Raw genomic sequence first — 13,751 nt, 5'->3', positions numbered from 1 at the left:
AGACCCTATCATCCAGGAAGTCAATTATACTGATTTGTGTCAGGGTGTTTCAAATACCCCTGGTGCTTGTATAAGTAGATCCAGTCTGAGGAAGTCTTGTGATAATCGTGCCTGGCCACTTCCAAACGAAGGGAGGACCCTGCTAGTGAGTCATCATAATGATCTTGGGGGATTCCTTTTGAATCTTCAGACGTGCCCTGGATATTAGTGAAAAGGGTGGAAAAGTATGCAGGAACATTCCTGTCCAAGATAAAGAAAAGGTGTCTGTCTTCCAGTCCTTCTTGCATGAAGTCTTGAAGCAGAATCTGGCCAGCTGGTTGTTCAGAGAGGATGCAAAGAGGTCTACTGAGGAATTCCCCACAGTTGGATGAAATCTTGGAAGACCCCACCAATCTGGTTTCCATTTGTGAGGGTTTGCCCTTGTGTGCCACCCAACTTTGCTCTGACAGAATGTAGGATCCCTGCAGAATAAAATTGTGCTGTAAAGCTATACTCCAAGCCAAAATGGCTAGTCTGCAGAGGGGATATGGCCTGGTTCCCCCTTATTTGTTGATGCATCACATTACTGTGGTATTGTCTGTAACAACCTGAAGAGCTCCCAGGGACCAAAGATGATTCAGACTTGTGTACCTTAATCAGGGCAAGCATCTTTTTTATTTTTATGTGTTTGTGTCTGTTCTTGGTGTTCCACACACCTTGCACTTTTATCCCTCCTGAAACTGCACCCCCAGCAAGGTCTGAGAAGTCTGTGATGACTGGTTGCTTTGGAACAGGGAGGGAGAAAGGGAGAACTGTATTTATAGATATCTGTTGTCTCCACCAACTGATTTCCCTTATGATAAATTCCAGCACTGGGATCTGAAAGGACAAGGAGTGTTGGTGCTGGGACCAACGTGACTTCAGACACCATCTTTCTCATGTGGAGTCTTGTCAGGGGTATCATGAGAATAAATAGAAGCTATGAGACCTAAAATGCTGAGGTATTAACTCGTAGTGACTGATGTTTGAGTGGAAAATACTAGAAATAGTTTTAGATACTGATTTTTCTTTCCTGTGGAAGTAAAGCTCTTTGAACTGTGGTGTCTAGTTGACATCTCAGAAACACAATCCTGTCAGAAGGAGTCAAGAAAGACCTTTGAATGTTTTCTTTAAATCCCAGCTTATGTTAGAGATCTCGTACTCATGAGAGAGATTCCTGACACTTTGAAAAAGACTGCAAAGTTAACAAGTCATCTAAATATGGAAAATGTGGATAAACTGTAGTCTGCAATGAGCTGTAGCTGGAGCTAAACACTTTGTGAACAACTTGGTGCAGTGGATAGTCTGATAGGTATAAAGAGAACTGATAATGTGATCCAAACATACAAAACCTTAAGAAATACTTGAAGATGGGATGAACAGGAATGTGATAAGCATATTTTAAATCTAGTTTTAACAGGAAACTTGAATAAGGAAGCATAGGTAACAGGTTGTGAAGTAACATCATTTTGAATTTGGGCACTATCATAAACAGGTTTAGGAAATAAAGATCTAGAACTGTTCTCCAAGCATTTTCTTTCTTTGGTACTAGCAACATCCTTGAACAAGACTCCTTTCCCATATGGAAAGGGGGAGCTGGTACTTACTCCCTGGGAAATCATGCAATGAAGGACAGGCGGAAATAAAAGTCTGGTTTGGAGGATGAGGAATTACCCCCCTGGAAAGGAAGAAATTCCACCCATTGTCATCCGTGACCTTGACAAATGATCTTCAGAACCCATTTGTCTGAAACTATCTCTTGACAAACAGAAAAGTGAAGATTCAGACATTTTGGAAGAAAAAAGGGTCTGCCAGGTTGCACGGGGGGGGGGGGGGGCAAAGTCCCTTAAATAGTCATTCTGACTTATTGTACTGTCTTTGGTTTTGGGAGTTTTCTTGGAACCCTCTTGCAGTTTCTTCTTAAATGTCTGCTTACCTGCATTTTGTTCAGACTGTTTATTCTGCTTCTTATCAAAACTGGATGAAGAGTTAACAGAATTTCTTGAAAAATTTGGAAAGGGACAGCTGAAAAATCTTAGAGATGCCCTATATCAGCTTACCCCTTTCACCACACTTTTTGATTATCTCTGCTGCAGAGGGAACAAAAGCTAAACCTCTATCCAAGAGAATTTAAAATCTCATTTTTATTATAATCTGGGAGGTTCTGAGAACAGTCATGCAAATGTCCTTGAAGTATCACAGTCATGCATACACTGTATGCAATGAAAAATGACTAGAACAATAGAAAAAACTAAATTATTTACAGCAGATTTTTTCCTTACAAGAAACTACATACTGGTGACTTCCAAGACGGCTACACACTGAATAGTAAATAGCTTAATTTCATTTCTCCCAGTCTGAAAACAAACTCAGAAAAGGGAGCTAGTGAATTTGTCTTTTGAAGTAAATTTCCATTAGTGGCTACTTAGCGCACTGCCTTGATGCCAGAAAAGAAGAGATTTAGAGAACCTTAAAGACAAATCAACAACAAAAGGTAAGGAGAAAACACTGACTGGGAAGAATCCTGCAGATGTTCAGCAAAAAGCAGTTCAAGCTTCACTTGGTACAATACATGACTTCCAGTAAACTAGAGAGAAAAAAAACAAAACATTGGAGTATATCAACTCAAATAACAAAAGGACAGAAAAAATGGAAGAAGCTTTAAACAGGTACAGATGTGCTGATAAAACTGTAAAAATCTGAGGTCAAAATGAAGAAAAGGCTGACTGAGTATAAGACTGCTCAAGAAGAGACGTTTCAAAAAATGGTAGAATTAGAGGCAGAACACAGTGAAAACCTGAATTTTTCTGCTGAAGCAGAGAAATTGGAAGGAACAAACTGTATTAATTCCATGAAAGCACAAACAAGCAACAGGACTGGTATTCCACAGCAGGAGTTGTTAATTGACACATCTTTTGTATGCTCCAAACCTGGCCATGAGAAAGCAGCCAAGACCTCTAATAGTAAGGATGCAATCCTATCAGCAGAAAACATTGATTTTGATAAAACTGTGGCAGAAGGACAAAGTACTAAAAGCTATAGACAGTAAAGTGTTTGTGGAAAATGATTACTCGCTGTACACCAGGCAGAAGAGGAGCAAATATATTCTAGTAATCAAGGAATGTCAAGGGGTAGGTGTGAGCTTCAAGTTGCTATATCCAGATATCTTCAGAATACTTTTCCTGGAGGATCAAAGTCATTTTGATGCAGAACATGCTAACAAGGAAATAAAAAAAATTGTCCAACACAAAGTGAGCTATCAAACAGAAGGGGACTCTGATTCTTATTCTTTTGATAATAAAGCTCACAGAGAGATTTTGCTAGTGAATCCTTTTTCCAATACTCCAAAGGAAAATGCGAGACAGAGAAAAGCATAGGAGTTGACTAGAAGAACCAGGAGTATGTTGGAAATGATCCAGTGACTGGAGTTAGGAGATGGAGCTCATCAGGAAGAAAACCAGCAACTCGGAAATTAATGAATAAATGTGGGATTACAAAGCATCAATCACATTAGTGAAATATGTCTGAACAAAAAAAAAAAAACTTGGAAATATTGGACTTTTTGACTTTGTTAAACTTGTAGGGGACTCCAAAGCATACAGCCCACTTCATATTAATGTTTGGAAGAACATTAAGGGGGGGGGGGAGTGGAAGGAAAGCAACTATGAGTAAAACAATTTTTCTTCTTAACAGTATTTTTATAAAACATGACATATACTATACATTATATAGTAAGGCATTTTCATATATTTTTGTCTGTTATAGGGATATTAAAGTAAACAAGTCCCCCTTTTCCTTCTTTCTTTCTTCCTGTTTAGTTTTAAGAAATGTAGGCACTGCAATTTAAAAAGAGAATTGATCTTGGGCAAAAGCATGTTTAAGATACTAGGCTGTAACCTTTGGTTGTTGAGGTATGAGGGGTGGGTTGCAAATCTATAGAGATTATAACATAAGTAAAACTGATAAGCTTTTTCTTACTTTTGCAAAGGGGAATGACTGGATTGAGGCCCATGGTTTGATCTAGTAAGTTTCAAGTGGAAGCAAGCAAATAGAAAAACAATGAATGCAGTAAACAGTTTTGTCTTATCAAATACATGTTCACAGCACAACATGAGAAGTTTGTAGCTAAAGATAGCTGTGCATCTGGTCCTCATGCTTCTATGAAGACAGGCTGATAAGATGCCAATAAAACAGAATATTTTCTTCTTTTAATGGCTAAAAGATAATGTTTTCTGAAAGCACTGAAGTTGTTTTCTACATCTAGGAGTGGAATAAAGATCAGACAAAAACAGATAGCACTAAGTAGAAGCACAGGGTGTACCATGTGTCTTAGCATGGGTAACCATAATTACAGGTCAGTCAAAGCCTGTGAGCATAGCTGTCAATCTGGGACAAACGTTCCTATGAGATGGGTTAAACTTCCTAATTTGAAAATGTACATAGCTTTGTGTGTTTGTAATAAGTTAATAGGTTATGAGGGTGTTCAGGGGATGTGCTTGCTTTTTGTTTTAGAGTTTTCATTAAAATAAAAAGTCTTGTAGGAGGAGACATAGATTCAAATGGCTATGATAAGAAACAATTGTATAAAAGATCAATCTGCCAAACATTAGTGTATACATGTAACACAAAAGCTGAAACTAGACATTTAAAAAAAGCTGTCGTACATACCTGGTGGGAATAATGACTTCTTATCATAAAGGCAAGACTTTCCATACTATCTTTGAATGTGATTGGCCTCCCGGGTATATACAAAAAGGGAATAGTGAACTATATTAAGCTCTCTGATTATGTAGCCCAGGCAGGTATGACCCTGACCCTGAGCAGTATCCTTCCTTCACCAAGAATGATGCCACAATATAGAGACAAGATGATCAGCTTTAACAATTGGCTTAATGTCTGGTGTCATTCAAAGGGGATCCAGTGTCTGTCTGCCTGGGATGACATGCTTGACAAGCCACGCTGCTTCGCAAGGGACGGCTTGCACCTGTCACCCCTGGGATTCCGGATATTGGCTAAGGCTCTTGCCACCCCCATAGTGCCTTTTTTAGGCAAGGCTCAAATTCTAAACCTACCACCCTAGAAAACAAAAATGGGACGAAACTGAGGGTAATGCTGCTCAATGCCAGAAGTCTAAATCTCAAAATGCATGCACTCGAGGCCCTTCTCAGTATGGAGAACATCGATGTCTGTGCTGTAACTGAAACCTGGTTCAAGGCTCCTGAGAGCACCCCGGCACTATTAGGTTTTACCTCATATCATGCGTTCCGGCCCCAAAACCCGGACCACACCACAAAAGGAGGGGGTGTATCCATATTCATAAAGGATACCCACACCTCCAGGTTGGTGGCAACGCACGAAGCTTCAGAAACCATCCCGGTGCAACTAACCATAGGCAAAACTGCTCTACAAATTGTAGCATGCTACAGGCCACCCTCTCAAACTCAGGAACCCCACACAGCCTTCCTGAAAACACTGGAGGGTATAAATGTATCTCCAAACACCATCATATTGGGTGACTTCAACTACCCGAATATAGACTGGGAACATTACTCAAGCCCTAACTTTCTAGCCCAACTGTTCCTGGAGTTCATAAATTCAAATGCCATGGAACAGCTAGTCACTGTTCCCACGAGAGGAGAAAATATACTAGATCTCATTATCACAAACATGGGGACAAAATGCTCCACACCGGAAGTATATCCCTCATTGGTGAGATCTGATCATAAACTAATCTCACTGGAAATCCACATCCCGCCCCACCCCAAACAAAAAGACCACAGTGAAGAACTTCTCTAAAGCAAACTTCACACTACTCAAGACTGGTGTGGTATCCTTCAAGGCCCCTGAGCCAGTGGAAACCACAACCAAAGCTGCGGAAGCCCTTACAAATGCCTTCTATGAACACCTCCAGGACTGCATGGATCAGGCAATCCCAAATAAAACCAAGACTCTTTCCACAAAGGGCAAATGTCCAGTCTGGTGGACCCCAGCCATTAACAAACTTTACAATAAGAGGAGAAAGCTATTACATGATAGAACAAAATCCATAAAAGGGAAGTCACCCCTGATCATTATTAGTAAAAAAATACGAGCACTCATAAAATCAACTAAGGCCAATTTTGAGAGAAAAATTGCCATGGATTCAAAGGACAATCATAAGGCCTTTTTCAGCTATGTTAGGAACCTGGGTGGAAACTCCCAGATATGCTCACAATTAGTCCAAAATGATACAAAAATCACTGAACCCACAGACATTGCCAACATACTGGCAGACAGGTTCAGTGCAAACTTCATCCCCCTCACCCCCCTAAAGGAGAGATAACTATCCCAAGCAGAGTGTAGCCTCCCAGACATCTCAAATGCGCAGGTGAAAGCTGCTCTCTCTAAAGCTAAAAACACAGCATCAATGGGACCGGATGGTGTCCCCGGCTGTGTGCTACATGAGCTAAATGAGGAATTAAACCCACACATAAGGCAGCTGTTTAATCTCAGCCTTACCACAGGATACGTGCCCAAGGAATGGCGTACGGCAACTGTGGTCCCACTCCACAAAGGCGGTGCCTCTACGGACCCTGGTAATTACCGCCCCATAAGCTTAACAAGTCTAGTCTGCAAAGCTATGGAGAGGATCATAATGGAGCTCATAAACAAAGATATAGGGGACTTGCAGACATTGGACCCGACCCAGCTTGGCAGATCATGCCTTTTGAACTTGGTCGACTTCTTCAAAACAGTCACCAAGGCCATTGATGAGGGAAAGGCAGTCCATACAGCCTACCTTGACCTTGCAAAGGTTTTCGACACAATACCCCACTCGGGTATTGTAGAAAAACTTACCAGCTTAAATGTAAACCCATATGTCACAAGATGGGTTGCAAACTGGCTTAAGGACAGAACCCACAGGGTTATTGTTGCTGGCGCTATGTCAGACTCCAAGCCGGTCACAAGTGGTGTCCCACAGGGCTCGGTCCTTGGCCCCCTATTGTTCGGCATCTACTTCTCAGAAGTACAGGCCAACATGGGAGGACTTTGGCTGACAAAGTTTGCAGACGATTGCAAACTGGGCGCCATAGTGGAAAGTGCATCGGACACGGATATCCTTCAGAAGGGACTCACGGAAACAGATAGCTGGTGCCAGAGACATGGCCTGAAGTTAAACGCCAAAAAATGTATAGTCATACCCTTCGGGAAAAACAAGGTAACCCCAAGCTACCATATAGGTGGCAATCCACTAAGCACAGAAGAGGTTATCAGGGACCTGGGGACCCAGGTTGACAGTGGCCTTTCTTTTGATACTCACGTTGCTAAAGTGGTTAGAAAGACCTTCTACATTGCCCACCTGATCATGAAGGGATTCACATCCAGATCTAGTGAGGTCATTGTTCCCTGTACTCTTCACTTATCAGACCAATGATCGAGTACAATGCCCCATTCGGGATGTATCTCACCCGACATCTGCAGCAATTGGAGAGACCCCAAAAGTTCCTCACCAAAAGGATAAAGAGACTCCAAAATCTGTCATATGCTGCCAGATTGAAGAAACTCCAGCTCTATTCAGTTGCATACCGTCTGCTCAGAGGTGACATGTGCCTGACATACAAGGCTATGTCCAACCCAGAATTAATGGACATGCTCCACCTCAAAAAATCCAAATCCACCAAAACCACTAGAGCAAGCGACTTAAACCTTAGCACGGATATAAATAGGACATGCTGGAGGGATAGATTTATCACTCAGAGACTCCCTATGCTGTGGAATAAAATCCCGATCCATGTGAGGCAGAGCACCTCGCTGGCTCTGTTCAAGAGAAATCTTGACCTGTGGATGGGAGATCGTAGGTTTATCCCGGGAATCATCTCTGTGTCACTGCTGGAAAGAGGCACAACAAACTAATGGGCACAGTATTTTTTCATATAAGGGGTGGCGTAAGCCACAAAAATTTGGGCTAGGCTTATAAATGCCTTAGGGCAGATAGCCTAGTATAAACCTATGAACCTATGAAATGCAGAATGCAAATAGCTATGCTACAGGAGACACATTTGGAAATAGCGAAGCACGTGAATTTTTTTAAAGAAACAATTTCATGGTGGTTATTCAGCAGAATATCTGGGACAAAGTAATGGGGAGTATGTAAAAATTGCTAGAGGAGCTCATATAGTGATTGAAGACGAAACAAAAAGACAATGGTAGATTTGTAGTACTAACAGGCTACTGGCAAGGGAGAAGGATTACAGTAGCATGCATTTATATTTCACCTGAAATGGTTACAATGGAGCTTAAGAAAATTCTGGGAGAAATAATCAGCTTTCAGCAGAGAAAATTACTAACAAGTGTAGACTGGAATTTAATTTGCAACAGTGAGGATGTACTGGGGGGGGGGCTAGAAGGGAAACTATAATGTGGATTTTTAAAGAAATTTATGAAACTATTTGGTATGGAAGATTAGAATTCAGTAGTAGGAGCTCAAAGAGAATTTACATATTATTCCCAAAGTACAAAAACAGGGCTAGGCTAGACAGAAATTATATTTCACAAGAATATGTATGTGCTCTTAATTAAAATTTTGATACACATCCTAGAAATATTTCAGATCAGCCACCCATAGTAACTAAAATAAAAATGCAGGGTAATGAAATAAAAATGAGACACTGATGCTGCCCCGCCTATCTGTTAAACAGAGAGGAATTTAAGGAATGAGTAATGGAAATTATTTGGGACGTATTAGGGAAGATAGCATTTCTATGTGAGATAAAATGAAAGTGGAGTTTAAAAGCATTGTAAAAATAAAAGAAAAAGAAATATTGTTAAGAAGTAAAAACATTTAGAAGGACCAACAAAGGTAAAAGTATTGCAGACTACGGGGAATCTCTTGAACAAGAAGAGGCATAACTGCAGAGTTTGTTTCTGTTTTTCGGCTTTTCCTGGTTAGGGGTCACCACAGCGGAACTCTGGTCCGCTAATGATTGGTAGTGGATTTTTACGTACCGGGTTACCAGCCCTGACGCACCACCTTCAACGAAGGCAAGCCCCATTCACGTACGCCTCCACACCGAAGACGCTCTAGCTGAGAATCGAACGGGACAACGTCTTGCTATGAGGCGACAACGCTACCGCAGGACCACCACCACAGGATAAGAGGCATAACTGCAGAGTGCTAAAGAGAAAATAAGGTACTACCTGGATAATATGCATGGGTTAAGAAAGATTGCTGTTAAGCAACAGTTTTTTAATAATAACTCAAGAGCACAAAAGCTTTTAGCATAACTGCTCAGGTAATAGAAAGGGTTATTGTCAAACTTAGGTAGCCTATAACAAGGAAAAATAAACCAGAGAACCTGTAGAGGCATTAGAAATATTTGGAAATGTTATGAAAATTTGTATAAAGCAGAGAAATGTAGAAATCAAGAAAACATACAAATGGAAATATTTATGGAATAATTAAATATGCCAAAGCTAGAAATAGATTGAGGCTCAATTATTAACACTTAGGATAGCAGAAAGTGAGATAAAAATGGTAATGTATAACCAATCAACAGGAAAGCCTCCAGGAATAGATGATATTCCAGTGGAAGTTTGGAAGCTAGAAGGGAAGAAAGTGATAAAGATCTGGAAGGTTTTGATTAACAGTATTTTAAAAGGAGGAGAAGCACCAACATTCTAGAAGAAAGCTTTGGTGGCTGTAATACCTAAATGTGATAAAGACCCATCAGATCCAGCTTCATATAAGCCCGTTTCAATTCTAAACCATGATTATAAAGTGTTCATGTCTATAATGGTTAAAAGAATGGCAAAGGTGTTGCCAAAACTGAGAGATATGGATCAATGTGGTTTTGTGGAGGGGAGGCGAACATGTGACAACCTTAACAGAACAATGATGATCCAGAGGGAAGTATAATGTAAAAAAATACTACTTTTGTTGGTGGGTCTTGATGCAGTTAGATGGGATTTTATGACTAGAACAAGGAAGGCATTTGCGTTTCCTGACACAATAATAATGTTAATGAGGAGGATATATGAGGGATCACAGGTGAAAATTAAAGTGTGTGTTTGTGGGGGGGGGGGGGGGTTACCTCTCTGATAAGTTCTCTTTCAACAGAGAAACCGGTATCCTTTTTCCCCTTTACTATTTGTATTATATTTAGAACTACTGGCAAAGAAAATAAGGGACTCAGAAATTAAAGGATATAATTGGTATGGTAATCAAGAAAAGTTGGCTTTGTTTGTAAATATTATTTTGTACCTGTTAAAACCCGAAAAAAAGGACATTTCAGTATTATGGAATGTTCCAAGACAAATTCAAGTCTTTTCATGATACAAAATAAATGAAGATAAAACAAAGGCAATAGTTGTAAACTATGTTCCCACAGATGAATTGGTTCAGCAATACCCATATGAGGATATGATAAAATGAAGTACTTAGGAATATGGGTTAAAAGGATTCTATTATGGCAGCTAAGAATATGTGGGAAGAGACTAAACAAAAGATAATATAAAAACTGAGAGACTGGAAAACTCTTATCAATGGCTATAGATAGCAAGATACAAACACTGGAAATGTTTTAAGTCCCTCTATTTTTATACACAGGCCAGGAGTATTTTTAACAACCATAGGAAAAGTTGTCGACAGCAATTAATAAAGAATTGAAGGATTGTATCTGGGAGGGAAAAGAGGGCAAGAGTTCATTTTATTGTGTTCCCATAAAAATGGATAAGTTGATCCTACCAACAGCACAAGGTGGTTTAGGATTACCTGTAAGAAGGAATATTTCAGAGCTACACAATTAAGGCTCCAATACATAGCAGAAGCAGAAAGCTATAATTCAAAGTGGAAAAGGATGATGATGAAAAAGAGGAGAAACTCATGAAATAAGGAAAGACTGAGATTTTGAATGTTCGGATCTTTAAGGAGAATAACAATAGCCATACATATTATATTCATAAAGTAATAGAAAGTATTCTAAGAATTAAGCCAACACAGCAATGGAGAAAGAGGATTCTGCTGATAAGGATGACTGCAATTATGGTACAGAGATTAGGCAAGCGAAGGCTAGAATTTACTGGAGAAAACCGTCAAAGGAACCAGAGTATTGGGAATAAATAATTAGACAGGAAAAGGTAACAGAATGGAACGAGACCAAGACTACATTTGTACTGCAGGATGGAGACTGCCTTATCAATCCATGATAAGGATCACGGTATAAGCAAAAAGAAAGGAACAGGGTGGATCCCAAGTGAAAGACCAGCACCGGTAGAATTTTTGGTACAACCTAAAACAGAAAATGTTGTTAAAAATGGATAATTAGTAGGGCATATAAAATAACTATGGGAATGAATCAAAGGAGGTTAGAAAGGATTGGTAAGAGATACTGGATAAGCAATTCACAAAGATACAATGGGAGGATATATGTAGGACTCCCAAATATGCAAAGTCTAGAAGATTTAGGATTTTTGCTTGGACTCAAAAAATATTTTTTCTTTATGTAAATTGCAAATGCTGATGTTGTGATTGGGAAGAAAGAAGTCATTGAGAGCATATTTCTGGGAGTGTAATGAGATGGCAGACTTAATTCCCTACAGACTACTCTGTCAGAAATATTGGTTGAGCAAACTGATGTAAATAAGGAAATGATTTTTTGAGCTGTGTGAGAGAATCTGAATTGTCTAAACATAGTAAGGCCTTACAGAGTTTAATTCTGGTTGCATCAAAAAAGCAATTACTACAAAATGGAAATCAAAGTCTAAACCAACCATTATAGAAGTGGTGAATATAGTAACAGAGATAAAAGAACAAAGTGGGATCTTTAGAAAGGGGTAGGAGCACATTACATATGAACAAAATGGGAACTGCGGGAATAATACATGCAGAATAATGTTTTGGAGGAGGAATGAGGTTTAAGGGATGGCAGAAATTGAATGAGATATGTAATGTTTGATTGACAATAATTGTATAGAAGATTATAAGTGATGTATAATGTTTGCAAATAAAAATACATCAGTATGGTTTGTTTTCAATTATATAAATGTATTAATAATAAAAACAAAGCAAATGAAGTGCAGACCAAGGGATAAATCCTCCGTTGCTGAAGAAATATAAATAACAGAAATAATGTAGCAAACAAGCAACGGAATGAACAAGGCACAAACCAAGCCAAAATGGACAAACACAGTTACTATTTGGACAAACACGGTTACTATTTCTTCCTGCCAGTCACAAAAGCATAAATTCTTCCAGTGATAAAAACACAAAATCTTCCAGTGGTAAAAACAATCCAAAAGATTTATTGTAACGAAGGGTAAGCGTTTTCGCAGTTAAGCTTCATCAGACCAAATACAAAATACTAAAATGCACTCCATATAAATACATAATATTAAAGCATCACCCAATCACAAGAACACATTAATTAAGATCATTAAAACTAAAAGGTAACATCCTCTGCAAGTGCTATGCAAGCAAAGAAATCTACATAAAATAAATGTACAAGGGCAGTCTATGTAATATATGTAATACATAAATAAATAAATATGCACATACATAAAAACGTACTGCTCTAATAATGCCCTCATATACAAAAATAAAAAACACATAAAAATGAAGGAGATAATAAAAATAGAAATAGAACAAAAAATGCTGTGAACTATTCACTTCTGAAGTCTTCTTTTCTTTAACAAGGGCTTAATAGAAGCCCTCTCATTCAGGCCTTCCCTCTATCAGCACGAAGCATAATGATCCAACAAGTCTCCCTATGTTCCGTGTGTGTAATAATGTCACCTTCCCTAATACTAGGAGAAACAGTCTCAATGACCCTAAAATTAAATGCATGAGATTCCCCCAGTTCCAAAACATGTTTTGATAGTGCGTTGTGTAAAGAACCCTTCCTGATATGATAGATATGCTCCCTCATCCTATCACAAAGCACCCTGTTGGTCTTATCAACATAAAAGGAGCTGCAGGCAATGCACTCTGCTAAATAAACAACATGGGAGGGTCATACAATTCGCATGGGCATGAAAGGTAAATTCTCTGCAAAGACCTGGATGATAGAAAATATCAGAGGTGGTAATAAAAGAAAAAAATCAATGGAAGAATCATTGTCCTTGAAAATAATGTCTTTACTTTTGATGGTGAGATGTTTTTACAGAAACATGGCATAGCTATGGGCACTTCGTGTGCCAATAGCTACACCACTATGTTTCTTGCTCACTGGGAGAACAATACCCTGTTTGTAACTGAAGGTTTTAGGGAGCATGTTCTATTCTATCGGCGTTTTGTCGATGATTTGTTTTTGTTACGGAGAGGCTCATTGGAGAGACTAGTAGATTTTCATAAGACCATGAATGGTTTTGACTGATTGCCTGAAATTTACATTTAATTGGTCTTTCACTCGTATTGAGTTTTTAGACCTCTACATTGAGAAATTACATGATCACACAATTAACACTGGCGTCCGTCGCAAGACATGCCATAGGAATGCTTTTCTGTTTAGATCTAGCATGCATCCTGGATATATTTTTTGGAATTTAATCAAAGGACAGGGAATGACGGGCTCTAGATTAAATCCTACTACGGCTGTTTTTTTGGAAGAGATTGGAGGTCTAGAAAAAAGTTATTAGCAAGGGGGTACAGTCTTGGTGAGATTAATAGACACTGGTCTAATATAGATCAGTTGAGGGCAACAACAACATGTCCGTATTTTGGCCCAACATATGAGTTAGGTGCAACTAGTGGTAGTGGG

Source organism: Protopterus annectens, chromosome 7.part0 (assembly GCF_019279795.1).
Source record: "Protopterus annectens isolate FY-2018-M chromosome 7.part0, PAN1.0, whole genome shotgun sequence".
NCBI classification, from domain to species: Eukaryota; Metazoa; Chordata; order Ceratodontiformes; family Protopteridae; genus Protopterus; species Protopterus annectens.
This window is presented reverse-complemented; position numbering follows the sequence as displayed.